At 35.8% G+C, this 13,942-nt stretch overlaps 1 long non-coding RNA gene across 2 annotated transcripts in view; it reads right to left on the reverse strand.

Annotated features, from left to right (window-relative positions):
• Positions 1–261: 261 nt before the first annotated feature.
• Positions 262–13,942, reverse strand: part of LOC309796844 — a 29,019-nt gene continuing 15,338 nt past the window's right edge. For both annotated transcript variants that reach the window (XR_014292511.1, XR_014292512.1), the window contains exon 4: positions 262–2,389. This is a non-coding gene — a long non-coding RNA (uncharacterized lncRNA). The remainder of the gene's footprint in view (positions 2,390–13,942) is intronic.

Genomic DNA, 13,942 nt, shown 5'->3' on the forward strand with positions numbered 1-13,942 from the left:
ATTGATCTATTTGTTCTTTCACCAATACCACAGTGTTGTGAACTTTATAACAAGCCTTGAAGTTGGGTAGCATCAGCCCTCCAACTTTGTTCTTCTCCTTCAGTATCGTGTTGGCTATTCTAGGTCTTTTATCTCTCCATATAAACATTAGAATCAGTTTTTCAATATCCACAAAATAACTGGCTGGGATTTGGGGAGGGGGTTATTGCATTGAACCTACAGATCCAGTCGGGAAGAACTGACATCTTAACAATACTGAGTCTTCCTGTCCATGAACATGGACTATCTCTATTTATTTAGTTCTTTGATTTCATTCATCAGAGTTTTGTAGTTTTCCTCATATAGATCTTGTACATATTTTGTTAGATTTATACATAAGTACTTCATTTTGGAAGGTGATAATGTAAATGGATTGTATTTTCAGTTTCAAATCCTACTTGCTCTTTGCTGGTACATAGGAAAGTGGCTGACTTTTGTATTTTAACCTTGTATACCTCAACCTTGCCATAATTGCTTATTTGTCCTAGAGGGGTATTTTTGTTGTTGATTCTTTTGGATTTTCTATATAGATGATAATGTCATTTGTGAACAAAGACAATTATATTTCTTCCTTCCCAAACTATATACCTTCTATTTCCTTTTCTTACCTTTTTGCATTAGCTAGAACTTCCAGTATGATACTGAAAAGGAGTTGTGAAAGTGAACATCCTTGCTTTGTACCTGATTTTAGTGGGAAACCTTTAAGTTTCTCACCATTAATATGATGTTAGCTGTAAGTTTTTTGTAGATATTCATTATCAATGTGAGGAATTTCTCCTCTATTCCTAGTTTACTGAGGTTTTTTTTTTTTTTCAATCATGAATGAGTGTCTCATTTTGTCAAATGCTCTGTCAAATGCACTGACATGATCATGCAATTAATCTATTATACTTCCCTTTGCAATTCTATTAGTTTTTGCCTCACATATTTTTATACTTTGTTGTTAAGCACATAAATGTTAAAGACTGTTATGTCTTGGAGAACTAACTTCTTTAATCATTATAGAATGCCTTTCTTTATCCCTGATAACTCACCTTGATTTGAAGTCTGCTCTGTCTGAAATGAATATAGCTACTTCTGCTTTCTTTTGGTTAGTGTTAGGATGTTAGCATATACCCCACCCATTTACTTTTAATCTATATGAATCTTTGTATTTAAAGTGAGTTTCTTGTAGACAACATATGGGTAGGTCTTGTTTTCTGAAAAATATTATATTCAACTATTTAATGTGCCTACTCACAAGTAGTAGACTTCTAAAGGGTTTCTAATTTTTCTTTTTTACCTTTCCTGAATTTCCCATTTTTATCTACAACAAAAGCACTTGGGTTCTGAAGCAAAAAGAATAAAGAGAAAAAATAAGTATCCCCAGCCATTCCACAGTGGGTCAGTGTCAGATAAAGAACATTCCTAAACCAAGAGAATTAGGTAATGAGGTGGCCACCAAACTAATTTATGAATCTATCCACATGACAGTCCCGTTTTGGTAGCTTCAGGGAAAATATAATTGCCTAGGGGAAGGGCAAGCATGTCTCACAGATAAACCTTACATTTGACAGTCAGATGACATCTCCACTTCCCTGGATTTTAGATAAAAGTAGTTTCACAACATTCTTTATGTACTCTCCCAAATAAAGCTCCTTGAATTAAAAGAAGGCTCATCAGCTTAACCTCCCAATAATCTAAACAATGAATGCCACAAGGGAGTAAAAGGGTGACAGTCTGCATGGGATCACCCAGAGTTCAGCTCCACAGCATCCAGAGGGGGAAAACCCTTAAACAGTGGGATTCAGGGTTAAAGTTTAGTCACAGGCTTATTCAGGAGCAATCAACACATGCATATTAAAACACCACTGAATCTCCTTCCTTGTGCAATTAAGAATAATAAAAGGAAAGGAAAATATACCCATGCCCAGCACTTGTAATACAAAATCAGATCAAGTTCAAAATGGGATGCATCCTTAAGCCAATCAAGGGATATGGGTAGTATTCTGGAAACAGAAAAACTAAATTTCACCAGGATACTACAGATTAGATTCTAGGTACACAGGCCTACATGAGTAACTGAATGAAAGCCAGTAAATTAGGCCTGCACTTTGAGCTAGATGGCACTTGGGAAACTAAACCTTTGAAGACATCAGGGAAAAAAGGGTTGAAAATAGTATCTGCAGAATGTGTTCGTGCTCCCTACTGCACATAAGCTAAAAATAATGATTGTGTCCATTTTAGTAGCTCTGCAAGAGAATACACACAGCAAAGAAGGCATATATGGCAGGTCACAATGTTGAGATGTGAATGTGTATTTGTTCTCCTTATGTTTCTTCCTTCCTCCTTTCCATCAGGTAGCCAGCACCTATAGATACAACCATGCAAGAAAACAATACCGTGTTTCACTTAGGGATATATACATATGTAATAAAATTAATATATATATATATATACATAGGTAATAAACTATAAAGAAAAGTCTTAAGTATGAAAAACCCAAAATCTTGATAAAAATTACCTCTGGGGAAGAAGGAGACTAATATAATCAGAGGAGATTCAAAGTGAGTTTCAACTGCATATGTGATATTTTATTTCTCAATTTGAATATACAGAAGTCTGTTATATTATTTTCTATAAATCTATGTCTGAAATTTTCAAAACAAGCATTATTTCTATGAGCTTTAATTCTGCTCTGAAAAATGATCCATTACTTAGAAATTGTGGAAAATATTGCCTAGTCCAGAGATAAATAAATAAATAACAAGAAACCTACCATTCAGTGATTTAAAAATAATGTATGATGTTTGTGCATTTACTCTAATCATATTCTCCATGTATGTACATATAGTGCTTATATATTACATATAGGTCTCATATCTCTGGAGGCTCAATATTAGCTATAAAGATCATGAAATCAGTAATTAAATTTGCCCAGCTCACATCTAACTTTATCTAACACCAAAGTCCACGTTGCTAACCACTGGGATACACAAACTTTTTCTGTTATGGATGAGGCCAACACAAGGGAAATGACTATGCTTGGTCCTATAAAAAAATAAATTTGGTATTTAGGACACAGGTATCCTGATTTCAGTGTGTTACATGGCAGACCCTTTTTAACACTCTGTTATTTTGTACTTTATTCTTTCTGGCGCTCAATGGGTTAATGCTATTCCAATGTGAAAATGGAAGATAAAAGGGGAAGAAAAGAAAATACATTAAAAACTAATAAGAGAAGTGATGTCAGCAAAATGGCAGGCTAAGAAGCTCCAGGCCCTCATTCACCCTCAAAAACATTATAAAAAATAAGTAGAGACTTAATAAAATAACTTTATAAGAGATCTGAGAATAGTCAAAGGTCTAGAGCAACTAAGGAACACCCAGTCAGGAAAAGACCTAAGTCAAAATGGTAGGGAAAGTTTTGAGTCATTACTTTACCCTTTCCTTACCACCTATCCAGTGTGGCAGCAGTTTTGATTTGGAGGAGGTGGCAACCCAGTTCCCAGTCCGTCCTTCAAACCAGAGGAAGTAGAGTAGACCTTATTTCCAATATTCTAACTTGTCTGAGTGCTGCCTGAAGGACTCCTCTTTGTTTTTCCTAACTTTGAAGACAGGCGGGAAAGGCAACAGTGCCTGTGAAAGGTGCAAGGAGACTATAGGTCTACAGAAGGCTGAGACTAGAGATTATAGGTGGAGGCATACAATAGACTATCTAAGGCGCCAAGAAGAATCTGGGATGAGACTCTTTGGGAAATTAAGACATTTAAAAGTAGCCACGTATAAAGGGGAACTGAGACATTCACACACAGGCCCACACAACATGCATGTGCAGAAAAGGCCTGACAAGATCTTAAGCTTTCACTTCAGGCTAATTCCTGTGATCAGAGCAAGTCCAGCTCATTGGTAAAGGATCACCCTTGTAAAGAGCAAGTCTGCAAAGACTGGTAGAGGTAGTTGCTATTTGAGATGTTCATATTGCAACCAAAAATGACAAAGCATACAAAGAAACAGGAAAATATAGCCCATTCAAAGGCACAGAAAAAATTGATAGAACCATCTCCACCCAAAGAAGCCCTGACATAGGACTTACTAGAGAAAGATTTTAAAGCAACTGTCTTATATATGCTCAGGAGACAAAGGAAAACAAACAAAGAACTAAAGGCAATCAGGAAAAAGAAGTATGAATAAAATGAGGATATCAGCAGAGACAAAAATTTTTAAAAGGAACAAAACAAATTCTGGAGCTGAATAATATTATAATGTAATTGAAAAATTCATTAGAATGGTTCAATTGTAGATATGATTAGGCAGAAGAAAGAATCAGTGAACTCAAAGATAGGACATTTGTAAGTATTGAGTCTGAGGAGCAGAAAGAAAAAATAATGAAGAAAAGTGAACAGAGCCTAAGGGTCTTATGGGATACCATCAAGAGGACCAAAATACACATCATGAGAGTCCCAGAAGGATAAGAGGGCCAGAAAGTGGCAGAAAGATTACATGAAAAAATAATGGCCAAAAACTTCCCAGCTTTGACATAATATGTAAATGTACAAGTAAAAGAGGCTCAACAAACCGCAGCTATGACAAACAGAAACAGTCTCACACCAACAAACATTAAAATCAAACTGTCAATAGGAAAAGACAGAGAGAATCTTGCAAGTAGCAAGAGAAAATCACCTTATCACATACAAGGGATCCTCAATAATATTATCAGCTGATTTATCAGCTGAAACTTTAGAGGCCAGATGTGGTAGGATAATATATTTAAAGTACTTAAAGAAAGAATCTATCAAATGAGAAGTCTATATCTGTCAAAACTATCCTTCAAAAATGAGGGTGAAATCAAGGCATTCCCAAATAAACAGAAGCTGAGGAAGTTCATTAGCACTAGACCTGCCCTACAAGAAAGACTAATGGGAGTCCTTCAAGTTGAAATGAAAGGACACTAAACAATAACTTGTGGCTATATAAAACTATAAAGATCTCTGGTAAGGTAAATATATGGACAAATATAAAAATCAGTATTTAAAAATTTTTGGTTTCTAAATCCACTTTTAATTTTGTACAGGATTTAAAAGACAAATACATCAAAAATAATAAATTTATTTTAATAGTTACACAATGTATAAAAATGTAATTGGTGATATCAATAACATAAAGTGGGTGGGAGGAGGACAACACTATAAACCAACTGGCCTTAACAGACATATACAGAACACTCCAACAAACAGTAGCAACATATACATTGTTCTCAACTGCACATGGAATATTGTCCAGAATAGGCCGTGTTAGTTACAAAACTAGTCTTAATAAATTTTGAAAGATTGAAATCATACAAATTATCTTTTAAAATCACAATAGAATGAAACTAGAAATCAGTAACAGAAGGAAAACTGAAAAAATTCACAACTGTGTGGAAATTAAACAACATACTATTAAACAACCAATGGGGCAAAGAAAAAACCACAAGGGAATTTAGAAAATACCATGAGACAAATATAAGTGAAAATGCAACAACCAAAACTTATGGTACAGCGAAGCAGTGCTGAGATGGAAATTTATAACTGTCAATGCTTACATGAAAGAGATGATCTCAAATTAACAATATAACTTTACAGCTTAAGGAACTAGGAAAAGAAGAACAAACTAAACCCAAAGCTAGCAAAAGGAAGGAAATAATATGTGTGGTTTAGAGTGGAGATAAATAGAAACAGAAAGTAGAAAAACAAAAGAAAAAAATAAATGAAACCAAAATGGTTCTTAGAAAATATCAACAAATTTGACAAATCTTTAGCTACACTGACTGAATAAAAAGAGAATACAAAAATACTAACATCAGAAATGAAAGTGGGGACATTACTACTGATTTTACAGAAATGAAAAGGATTATAGGAGAATACAATGGACAATTATACACCAACAAAGTGAATAACCTGGATGAAATGAACAAATTCCTAGAAACACACAGCCTACCAATCGAATCATGAATAAACAGAAGATCTTTCATTCATTGCTGGTGGAAGTACAAAATGGTATGGCCACTTTGGAAGACAGTTTGGCAGTTTCTTAGAAAGCTAAACATACTCTTACCTCATGATCTAGCAATTGCACTCCTTAGGATTTACCCAAATATGTTGAAAACTTATGTCCAAACAGAAACCTGCACAAGGATGTTTATAGCAGTTTTATCCATAATTGCCTAAACTTGTTATCAATCAAGATGTCCTTCAGTAGGTGAATTGATAAATAAACTGTGGTACATTTATACAATGGAATATTATTCATTGCTAAAAAGAAATGACTCATCAAGCCTTGAAAAGACATGGATGAACTTTAAATGCATATTACTAAATTAAAGAAGTCAATCAGAAAAGGCTACACATTGTATGATTCCAACTATATGACATTCTGGCAACGGCATGAATATGGAGACAGTAAAAAGATCAGTGATCACCAGTGGTTGGGGGAAGAGAGGGATGAATATGTTGGGCATAGAACAATTTTAGGGCAGTGAAACTTTTCTGTATGATATTACAATTATGGACATATCTCAGCATATATTTGCCTAAACCCACAGACTTTACAACACCAAGAGTGAACCTTAATGTAAGCTATGGACTTTGGGTGATAATGATGTGTCAATGTGGGTTCATCGATGTGCCACAATGGTGTGGAATTTTGATAGTGAGGGAGGCTGTGTGTGTGCTGGAGAAGGGGTCATATGGGAACTCTTTAATTTTCTGTCCATTTTTCTGGGAACCTAAAACTGCTATAAGAAAATGGTCTATCTTCAAATATTCTCAAAGTATTGAAGAAGAGGAAACACTTCTTAACTCATTTTGTAAGACCAATATTATTCTGATACCAAAACCAGACATATACACTACAAGAAAAGAATACTTGGCCAATATCCCTTATATTGATACAGATATCCTAAAAAATGTTAGCAAAACAAATTCAGAAGCATATAGAAGGATTATACACAATGACAAAGTGAGATTTATTCATGGAATACAAGTGTGGTTCACCATTCAAAAACTAAACAATGTAATATACCACATTAACAGAATGAAGGTAAAAAACATACAATCAATTCATGTTTAAAAAGCATTTGATAAAATTCAGTACCCTTTCATGGTAAAAACACTCAACAAACTAGGAATAGAAGGAAACCACCTTAATATAATAAATGTCATATATGAAAACCCGCAACTAACATCATACTCAATGGTGAAAACAAAAGCTTTTCTACTAAGATCAGAAATAGGAGAAGGATGCCCATTTTCACCACTACTGTGCAACATAGTTTTGGAAGCTCTAGCCAGAGCAATTAGGCAAGCAAAAGAAATAATAAGTATCCAAATTGGAAAGGAAGAAGTTGAACTATCTCTGTTCAGAGATGATATGATCTGACATGTAGAAAACCCTAAAGATTCCACACACAAAAAAAATATTAGAACTAATAAGTTAATTCAGAAAAATTGGATACAGTATCAACCTGCAAAATTAAATTATATTTCCATACATTAAAAATAAGTAATCCAAAAAGGAATTTATGAAAAATTACAATTACATTTACACTAAGAAGAATAAAATACTCTAGGAATAACCTTAACCAAGGAGGCAAAAGACTTGCAAACTGAAAACTACAAAACATCATTGAAGGAAATTAAAGAGAACATAAATAAATTGAAAGATATCCTGTGTTCATGGATTAGAAGATTTAGTATTGTTAAACTGTCAAAACTACCCAAAGTGATCTACAGATTCAGTGTAATCTCTATCAAAATCTCAATTGTGTTGTTGGAGAAATTTTAAAAACCAATCCTAAAATTCATATAGAATCTTAAGGGATGCAGAATAGCCAAAACAATCTTGAAAACGAAGAACAAATTTGGAAGACACAAATTCCTCATATCAAATTTATTTCAAAAATATAACAATCAGAACAGTGTGCTATTATCATACAGACAGACACATAGATCAATGGAATGTAAGAGACAACCCAGAAATATACACTCACCCCTATGGTCAAATGATTTTCAACAAGGGTGCAAGACCATTCAATGGGGAAAGGACAGTGTTTTCAATAAATGGTCCTGAGAAAACTGATATCCACATGCAAAAGAATGAAGTTGGGCATTTATCATACACCATATACAAAATTAACTCAAAATAAATCAAAGACCTAAATGTAAGAACTAAAACTATAAAACTCAGAAGAAAACATAGGGGAGAAGCTTCATAATGTTGGATTTGGCAATAACTTCTCAGAAATGACACCAAAAGCACAGGAAATAAAAGATAAAATAAATAACTTGAACTTCATCAATAACATTCATGCCTCAAAGGACACCATCAACAGATTGAAAAGGCAACACAAAGAATGGGAGAAAATATTTGCAAATAATATATCTGATAAGGGATTAACATCCAGAACATACAAGGAATTCCTATAACAACAACAAAATGAACAATTTGATTAAAAACTGGGCTAAGAACTTGAATAGACATTTCTCCAAAGAATATGTACAAATAGGCAATGAGTACTTGAAAAGATGCTCAACATTACTAATCATTAGGAAAATGCAAATCCAAACCACAATGAGAACAACCTTACACCCATTAGGATGGCTATTAATAAAAAAAACAAACAGAATAGACATTTTTGCAGAGAAGACATACAGATGGCTAACAGGCACATGAAAAGATGCTCAACGTCACTAATCATGAGAGAAATGCAACTCAAAACCACAATTAGGTATCACCTCACACCTATCAGAATGGCTATCATCAAAGTCTACAAGTAACAAATGTTAGCATAGATTTGGAGAAAAGGGAACCCTTGTACACTGTTGGTGTGAATGTAAATTGGTGCGTCCACCTTGGAAAACAGTATGGAGGTTCCTAAAAAAACTAAAAATAGAACTACTGTATGATCCAGCAATTCTTTTTTTATATATATATATATCTGAAGAAAATGAAAACAGTAATCTGAAAAGATACGTGCACCCCAATGTTCATAGCAGCATTATATACAATAGCCAAGATATGAAAACAACCTAAGTGGCCATCAACAGATAAATGGACAAAGAATATTTGGGGGAGATATATATATATATATATATATATATATATATATATATATATATATATATATTACACAGCCATAAAAAAGAATGAAATTCTGCCATTTGCAACAACATGATGGACCTAGAGAGTATTATACTTGGTGAAATAAGTCAGACCAAGAAAGACAACCTATGTTATCACTTATATGTGGAATCTAAAAAGTAAAACAAATGTATATAACAAAAAAGACTCACAGAGAACAAACTGGTGGCTACCAGTATGGGAAGAGGGCAGAGGGGAGGAGCAAGAGAGAGATATGGGATTAAGTGATACAAACTGCTATGTTATAAAAGAGATAAGCAACAAGGATATAAATATTGTTCAGCACAGGGAATCTAGCCATTGTTTTGTAATAAATTTAAATGGAGTACAGTCTATAAAAATATTGAATCACTATGTTGTACACCTGAAACTAAAATATCCTAAATCAACTACACTTTAATTAAAAATTAATAAATAGGGCTTCCCTGGTGGCACAGTTGTTGAGAGTCTGCCTGCCGATGCAGGGGACACGGGTTTGGTCCGGGAAGATCCCACATGCTGCGGAGCGGCTGTGCCCGTGAGCCATGGCCACTGAGCCTGCGCGTCTGGAGCCTGTGCTCTGCAACGGGAGAGGCCACAGCAGTGAGAGGCCCGCGTACGGCAAAAAAAAAAAAAAAAAAAAAAAAAAAAAATTAATAAATAACAAAAAACAGAAATTAGCAAGTGTTGGTGAGGATGTCGAGAAATCATTACTTTGTGCCTTGCTGGTGGGAATATAAAATGGTGCAGCTGCTGTAGAAAACAGGTTGATGGCTCCCCCCCAAAATTAAAGAATTTTCATATGATCCATCAATTACACTTCTGGGTATATACCCCAAAGAATTAAAAGCAGCACTCAAACAGATATTTGCACAACAAAGCTCTTAGCAGACTATTCACAGTAGTCAGAAGGCAGAAACAACTCAAATGTTCATTGACAGATGAATGGAGAAACAAATTGTGGTATATGCATACGATGGAATATTATTCAGCCTTAAAATGGAATGAAATTCTGATACATGCTACAACATGAGTGAACCTTGAAGACATTATGCTAAGTGAAATATTCCATACACTAAAGGACAGATATTGTATTATTTCATTTATATGAAATATATATAATAGTCAAATTCATAAAGACAGAAAGTAGAATAGTGGTTTCCAGGGCTTGGGGGAGCAGATAACAGGGAGTTATTTTTTAATGGGTACAGAGTTTCAGTTTGGGATGATAAAAAAGTTCTGGAAATGGGAAGTGGCAATGGTTGTACAACAATGTGAATGCACTAAATGCCACTGAACTGTACATTTAAATATGGTTAAAATGATAAATTTGTTATGTATATTTTGCCACAAATAACAAAAGAGGGGGGTGGGAAAGAGAAGCATGCTGACACTCTTTTTCTGTCTCTGAATGTTGTTAATTGGGTGTGAAGCCTGGAACTATGGCAGCCATCTTGAGATCATGAGAACCAGACAAACCAACACATACTGAAGATGGAAAGAACCTGAGTCCTTGATGACACTGTTGGAACAGCTAAATTAAACCAATCATGGAATTGGCTTTCTGCCAGATTTCTTGTTAAATGAGATAACTCCCCTTATTTTTTAAAAATAAGTATTGAAAAGATGATTACTTCCTCTTCCTCAACATCCTCAGGTATTTCATCCTATAAGAATGTCAGCAAAGCTTATCCATCATATAAATATGCATATATTTCATTTCCTTCTGCTTCAAATTCAATTGATCTCTATGAGATATTCATGTTTAAGTCTCTTATATGGGAAGGAGAACTTTCCTAACTATGACTCAAAATTCAAGCATACTAAGGAAAAAAGATTTGTAAATTTGACTACATAAAAATAACAATAACAATTTGGCATGGCATAAAACATGCTAGACAATTTTAAAGATACAAGGAAAATATGTGTAACTAATATCTAACAAACTGTTGATATTCCTTCTATATAGAAGCTTATCAGAGTCATTAAAAAACATCATTAATAAACAACAACCCTATCAGAGACATGGAAGAAATAAGCAATTAATGGAAAAAATGCAAATTGTCTTTAAACATATGTAAAAGATGCTCAAAGTTGCTTTTAGTAAGGGAGATGCAATTAAAACTACAGTAAGATATACCATTTCTAAATTATTAGATTGGCAAATCCAAAAGATTATCAACACACTCATTTGATGAGGATGTAAAAAAAAAACATGTCCTTTCACATACTGCTCACGGCGATGCAAAAGGTTATGATTACTGTAGTAGGTTTAATATTTGTTTCCAAAGATATCAGATCCTAATCTCTGGAACCTATAAATCTTACTGTATTTGGAAAAAGCGTCTTTGCAAATGTGATGAAGTTAAGGATTTTGAAATGGAGAGATTATCCTGATTATCCAGGCCCTAGAGGCAATCGTAAGTGTCCTTACAACAGAGAGGCAGAGGGAGAATTGACACAGACACAAAAGGAGAAGGCAATGTGACCTGGGATGCAAAGGCTGGAGTGACGCAGGCACAAGCCAAGGAATGTCAGCAGCCAAGAGAAGCTTGAAGAGGCAAGGAACAGATTCTCCTCTAGAGCCTCCAGAAGAAGCGTCATGCTGCTGACACCTTGAGTTTGGCCCAGTGAAACTAATTTTGGACTTCTGACCTCTAAACCAGTGAGTGAATTAATTTCTGTTTTTTATAGATACCAGGTTTGTAGTTATTTATTACGGTAGCTATAGGAAAGTAATGCAACCATTATAAAAGGGAATTTGTTTATACCTAGCAAAATTAAATATGTTCTTATGCTTTGACTAAGAAATCCCATTTCCAGAAACATTATATCTATATACTAAAGATATATGGGTAATGACACAAAAAGATGACAGATATAAATACAGATATTCATTGAGGCACTATTTGTATAAGAAAAAATGGAAGCAACTTAAATATCCATCAATTCTGTGCTGGATGAACTATCACACAACCCACATTATACACTAAGTAAGCTCAAAGAAGAATTATGAATAGCGCCACATAAAGCTACGGTGGGACCTCCAGAATATACTGCTAAGAGAAAAAGTCCATGTACACAAAGGTTATATACCTTTGTGTACATGGACTTTTTTTAAATCTAAAAATACATGGTATTTTTTAATCTAAGAATTGGGGGAATTCAAATACAGCTGACCCTTGAACAACACAGGGACTAGGGGCACTGACCCTCCACACAGTCGAAAACCTGCACATAACTCATAGTTGGCCCTCCATATACTCAGTTCCTCCATATCCATGGGTCCTCTGTATCTGTGGTTCCATATCTGTGGTTCAACCAACTTTGGATAAAATAGTATTGCAGTATTTACTATTGAAAAAAAATCCATGTATAAGTGGACAAATCTGTATTGTTCAAGGGTCAACTGTATATACACTTTTACTTATATTAAAAAATGAAAGGAAAGGACTTTTGTTTGGGGGACAAGATTTAATAGACATACTTCTCCCTATTACTTTGGCTAGGTACACTAAAAATCCTGGATATTACAGGTAAAACAAATATAAGATGTCTCTGAAAAGTGGAAAGAAAAAAGACAGACTGGCTGGGGACTTTGAGATCCAAGTAATAAGGCAGTGAATTCCCTTGGCTTTATTTTTACCTCATACACGCCAGATGGCGTGCTGGAGAAGCAGAAGACCCTAAAACACCAAAAGGAAAAGACAAAAAGAGCTCTAAGAAAAGCCTGCTGTATTTAGACACAGGACCAGAAAAAGGGGGAACCTAGCAAGAAACAAAGCTTTTAGACAACAACTGCCCTAACATCACAGAGTGAAACACAGCTGCACCCTCACCATGGCAGCAAAGACTGAGTGGGAAATGTGGACTCCATGCTCACTTGATTATAAACAAATACCCCTCCCCACTCTTTGGGGTGGTATCAGAGAAGACCCCATGGGAAAAAAGGGCTTTCATCCCCACCTGGTGGAAATGAGCACACACCCCACCCATGGTGTCAGTGAAGACCATGCAAGGAGTCTGACTTCCACCCACATCCAGTGAAAATTAGGCTCCCCTTCCCCTCCTCTCTCATAGAAGGGAAGGCACCCTTCCCCTCTCTGGGCTGGTGCCACCCAAAGCCAAGTGAAACAGTGGAACTTTCATGACCATCCAGTGATGCGGAGTCCTCCTCCCCTCCACAGTGTCAGGGCAGGCCACAAGGAAGGCAGGCAAGAAGTGCCTTCCCACTCCTACCTGGGTGGTGTCGATGGAGACCTGGTGGGGAGTGAAATCCTTCTTCCACCAAGCAGTAGTAACAGAGCTCCACTTCCCTTCCACTCCCATGCCTGCCCCATCCCCCATGTTAGTAGAGCCTAAGTGGGGAACCTGGACTTTTATCCCCACCTGGCAGTAATGAACACCCCCTCCCCCTGGGATGGTGTCAGTAGAGGCCACATAGGGAACAGTAAGGAGGTGTGCTCCCTCTCCCAGCCAGGGTAGTGTAGGTGGAGGCCTGGTGGGGAGCCTGAAATTCCACCTCTACCAAGCACTAATGAGGCAGGCACCCCTTCCTCTCCCTCTCTAACCTCCAACTCCTGAGTCAGAGAAGACTGAGTGGTGAACCTGGACTTTCATCCTCACCTGGCCGCTATGAGACTGTGATCCCTTTCCCCCACTGGCATGGTGTCACTGAAGCCTTGCTAAAACAGATGACTTAAATAAGACACAGTCTCATAACATAATACCCAAAATGTCCTGTATATAATCAAAACTCTTCTAT

Source organism: Mesoplodon mirus (assembly GCF_964341445.2).
Source record: "Mesoplodon mirus genome assembly, chromosome: X".
NCBI classification, from domain to species: Eukaryota; Metazoa; Chordata; class Mammalia; order Artiodactyla; family Ziphiidae; genus Mesoplodon; species Mesoplodon mirus.